General features: G+C 36.0%; 1 long non-coding RNA gene and 1 pseudogene across 1 annotated transcript in view; both read left to right on the top strand.

Annotated features, from left to right (window-relative positions):
• The first annotated feature begins 350 nt into the window (after positions 1-350).
• On the top strand, positions 351-1,129 carry LOC139783304 (uncharacterized; annotated as a pseudogene).
• Positions 1,130-3,867: 2,738 nt separating this feature from the next.
• The window catches only part of LOC139783301 (uncharacterized), a 1,944-nt gene continuing 430 nt past the window's right edge, over positions 3,868-5,381 (top strand). Inside the window, exons 1-3 of the long non-coding RNA XR_011721204.1 lie at positions 3,868-4,837; positions 4,959-5,009; positions 5,088-5,231. This is a non-coding gene — a long non-coding RNA (uncharacterized lncRNA). The remainder of the gene's footprint in view (positions 4,838-4,958; positions 5,010-5,087; positions 5,232-5,381) is intronic.

The raw sequence follows: 5,381 nt of genomic DNA, 5'->3' as shown, positions 1-5,381 counted from the left end.
AGGCAACCGTGCCTCCGCGAATCCGTCCGCGTAGTCATAAGTCTAGCGATAAATACTTACCCGCGAATTCCAGGCAACCGCGCCTCCGTCTCTTGTCCGCGAATTTAATGCAACCGCGCCTCCGTCTCTTGTCCGCGAATTCAAGGCAACCGCGCCTCCGTCTCTTGTCCGCGAATTCACCCCGCACACGTACACAGCGGCTCAGCGGAGCCACACACACACCCAAGCACTTACACTCACACTCTCCATCATTTTGTATTGCAAAGTAGAGAATAAGGAATAAAGAAATATTGTGAAACCAACCAGTGTCTCCACGTTTTCTCCTCCTGGCCCGGCGAGCTAACTCCGAGCGGGAAACGCGAACGTTACAAATTCTTATAATGTACATGGTCTTCTTCATCTTACCGACGATGTGAGACGTATTGGTTCATTAGATTCTTTTTCTGCCTTTCCTTATAAAAACAACATGTCTATTTTTAGGAAATATTGTCGGAAGCCAGGTTTACCTCTTCAGCAATTCTTCAATAGGATGACAGAGATAGACATTCACAGAACAGGCGATGATCATAATACAGATTCATCTATTCACGGAATCGCATTCCGTAATAATGATATTAATTGTCATCAATATCGTAAGATTCGATATAATGGAATATCGCTAAGTATAGAGACACGTGACAACTGTTGCATTTTACATGACGGATCCATTTGTATCATTTCCAATATTGTCAGAACTCCTATCGTTTAGCAGTAAAAAGATTTTCACAGGTTGAGGATTTTTATGATATCGGCATGTTATCTTCAGATCTACAAATATATAAATGTTCCGCATCGAGTAACGAAATTTTTTATGTTTATTTGGACGAAGTTCTTGCAAAGTGTTATAGGATGCCTCTTTGGAATTCGATGGAAGATAGTGACAGTGATGAGGAAGATGATTCAGAATTATCTGGATATGTTGTTACTGCTCTCATACATAATGAGAAGCCATAAGAAATGGATCACAATATGTTTCAAACGTCCTTATTATTTTTAATAGCGAACTCGAGCGCTTACACTGGTGCACACTGGTGCGCACTAAGGCTTAATTGTTTATAATCTGTTCTTATATTTAAGATCACTTAAATACACGTTTAAAAACTTTTTAGCCGATAAAACAATCTGTATGGATGCTGTACAGATCATTTTACTGCTAAGAAATATTTCAAGAAGTATTTAAGATAATCTGTAAATATAAGAATTGACTAAGAACAAGCTTTAGTGCGCACTCAGTGTGCACTAGTGCAAGCGCCCGAATTCACTATAAGATTAACACATGTTATTATTATTGTTTTTGTTACGTTTTAGTTGGTTCCCAGTCAAAATGTCTCTCCTAAATGATCTCATACAAAAAAGTCTCGGGAAAAATATCTCAGTCCAAAATGTCTCAGTTCAAAAATATCTCAATCCAAAATGTCTCAGTTCAAAAATATCTCAATCCAAAATGTCTCAGTTCAATAATATCTCAGTCAAAAATGTCTCAGTTCAAAAATATCTCAGTCCACGCTTTCCACGCGTAGAAAGTTGTAAACCCATATAGGCACCTTGTCTCGCGTGGAAAGTATATGCGTGGAGGCAGTAGGTTCCGCCCCCCTGCGGGGGGCTCTACTATTGTTAAACTAGACACATAGTGTGCCCCCAAAGTATATGCGTGGGCTTTCCACGCGTGGAAACAAAATGATATTACATTTAATTAGTATCACATTCATGAACAGCCATACATTGATATTAAATTATTCCAGTCAAATGAATATAAAAATAATAATAAAAATATAATAGATCAAACTAAATATACAAATAAATAAATAAATAAATACAACTTCTACAATGTTAAATTATGCGCGATGCCACGTAAATAAACAATAATTTCAGCTTTTCTTTCATCATATTTTCCCACAATTTTGAAAATTTTTTGTTCACGATTACGGTACCGACGCTTACTTTGAGTACCATCATTTCCAGCCAGCAATTTTTCAATTTCACGATCAGTAAATACTTGCTCTTCTTGGAGTAACTCTATGAACTTCCACACACTGACATGGGCTGCTTGGGCACGATTATTAAATCCACTGTGCCAACCTTCTACTTTGTTATTTGTTCTGTCTTCATGCTGCAAAGTTGTATCATAATGATTCCATGATGAAATAGAGTATAAAGCCCCAGTCCTCTGCTGACGTCGATTACGAATTCCAATCCAGGTCTCTTCAAAGTAATGTAATAAACGATCCAATTCTTGAGCGCGATCAACATAAAAGGGGGTAGCAATAAGTTTTTCGTAAGCTCCCACAACATCATTCGGCGGTACAAACGCAAGCGCGCATAACAATCTTAAATTTAAGGCATACTCCGCATCATTGCCGTAGTTTCCTTGCAATCCACACGCTTGAATTTGCTTCCACACACACTGTGTGAAGTGAAAGAAACATCCTTTAATAATTGCATTCGGAAATATTTTGGCGCTTGCCGTGATAAATGCACGCTCATAATCAGCCATCACTACTTCCGGCTGAAATCTAGGCTCTATAGCTTTTAACTCTTTCAATAATGTGGAATAAATTTTTCGTGTTTTCCCAGTAGTCAGCGCGAAAACTAATGGCAATAGTTTGCCATTACTCAACAGCACCATGTATACTATACATTTGGTAAAATATATTAGGTACAGTATTGAATGTACCATCAGCATACATAACTCTACTAGACCGCAACATATTCATATTGTTGTTTGTAGTGAATATCAAAAGCCGATCACTTCTCTTGGCAGTTGTAATCGTAACATCTCGTTGTAAAAATAAGTCGTTACTTTTTGTAATGCAATATTCCTGAGGGACGACAAGCTCAGCAGCAGTAGTAGGATTAGCTGGCAAATTTTGACTAGCATTACGTATACGATTTACCGTGCGACTCAAGTCCCGACGACTTGCAAGCTCACCAGAAGCAGCGACAGAGACATTAGCAACGAACGCGGAAACAATAGTTGCAGTAGGTTCTTTACTATGCTGGGCTGTATTTCTCAATTTTGCCATTGCGACCATAACCTCAACTTTAGCTGGCTCCGGAGCGTGTGTATGATCAATTTCATCTATAACATTACCTGTAAAAATAATTACACGCTTGATAACTAAGGTATTATTAGGTATTATTATTATTAAAGTATTATAATAATTGAATAACAGCAAACAAATAATTTACCGTCTTCGTCTTTTGTTGTCGTATTACAACTACTACGACATTTTCCGGTGCCGTAATAAATACACCTCCAAACATGATGATCGGAACTCTGACGATAATAGCGATAAATATAGCCATCATGGATAAGGTTATATCCTTTCTTTTGATTTTGTACTAAGTGTAATGGCATGTTAACAATAAAAATCAGCAATTAGTTAACGAGCTTCAACGTACTTAACGAGCCAATAATACACGAACCACCCAATCAACAGCGAATCAACCAGCCATCATGTATACACATTCAACTAATGCCATCTCTTATTATAAGCCAACAATAGAAACATGTGCCTCGTTTAAATCGACGATTTAGAACGTTGATGAATCCACCAGACGTTCCGTCCCATCATTATTATTTTACTCGAGATATTTTTGTTCGATACATTATTGTCTGAGATATTTTTGGACTGAGATATTTTTGAACTGAGACATTTTGGACTGAGATATTTTTGAACTGAGACATTTTGGATTGAGATATTATAGACGAGATATTTTTGCTGAGATGTTTTGGGCTGAGATAAAATGAGGGGTCACCGTTTTAGTTAATACTTAAAAGGAGATTGTGTCACAGTTTTATTTTGGCAAGGTGCGAATATAAACTCATGGAAAGAAGATATAAGTATTAGGTAATATCATAAAAAAAAGGTAAAGAGTTACCGCCTATAACTAAGAAATGTAATTTCGAGAATACCTCATTCAATTATGATATCAATCTTGCAGTGTATATATAATATTTTAAAATAAAATGCACTATATATATTAAAATTAATTATATTCTTACAAATAATCTAACAAATATTTAAAGAATCAAAGTTTAGAAAATTGATTAAAGATTATTAAAGATTTCAGTTATTAATAAGTACATATTTCAGAGAAGAGTCAATCGATATCGTAGCTGTAAAATAAAATTATATATACTACATATTGTATTGTGCTAACAGATAAACGTTTTTGCTTACAAATAAATGCAGAGACCAAAGCGAGTTGTTACCAAGCTGATTGATATCAGACAACCTCTTCAGAGGACGAATTTCCCAGACGACTTACAAAAAGAGCTTATAGACCATCATCAATGACGGATGGACGAGGACATCGGCGACCTACGAAGGATTTTAGATAACGGATCTACTAATACAGATGATATATTAATATAATAATATTATTTAATTTTTCTCAATCTGATAATTATAATTCACAAGATTATCCGCAAATTCCCACAAACGCACGACCGTACACACATACATCACATACACTACATACACCACATACATCACATACACTACATACACCACATACATCACATATACCACATACTACACCACATACATCACAAACATATCAACCTACATACACAAACCTACAAACACTTTCCCCTTCAGATACATTCACTTTCAATTATAACGCTAATTTATTAAATCCATATGCGCCTCTTTCGACACATATGTATGGTTGGAATTATTTACAGTAATAATCCAACATATGAAACTCAGTTTCAGGGAAATGTAAGACCGAGGTCAACACGTAATTCACATGAAGACAATGAACTGTCACGGTGTAATAAGAAAATTAATCGGTATATAATCTTTATAGTTGTAAAAATAGAATATAATAGAACAAGGTGATAAAATCTAGAAATAGATTCGTTACGTATACGTATTATAGAAATATCAATAATCGTCAGTTAATGTTTGCAGGTCCATTAATTTATTACAAAGACGCGTAGATAGTATTGAGGCAGAATTGAAGTAAACAAATATGTATTTCATATTTATCAATATATAACATACCTCGATGACAATATTAATTTTGCGTTTTATTTGCAGGCGGATACATACCTTGCTTCAAAATATTTTGAAGTGCGTACAGAATAATTGAAGTGTACCACGCAAGCCCGAAATTCTTTCGATATCCCTGGCAGAGATGAATAACTTCGGAAATATGTTGATCAAAATATTTACGCTGATGTTGTAAGTAAAGAAGAAGATATAATTATTATTCTATTTTTCTTACTCATTTTCTCTGTTTCTCACACACGCGCGCGCGCACACACACACACACACACACACACACACACACACACACACACACACACACACACGCGCGCGCGCGCGCGCGCG

This window comes from Temnothorax nylanderi, unplaced genomic scaffold (assembly GCF_030848795.1).
Source record: "Temnothorax nylanderi isolate EJ_2023f unplaced genomic scaffold, tnyl_v1.0 TNYL_tig0487_pilon, whole genome shotgun sequence".
Lineage (NCBI taxonomy): Eukaryota > Metazoa > Arthropoda > Insecta > Hymenoptera > Formicidae > Temnothorax > Temnothorax nylanderi.
The sequence above is the reverse complement of the archived record's forward strand: the minus strand, read 5'-3'. Positions and strand labels throughout refer to the sequence as shown.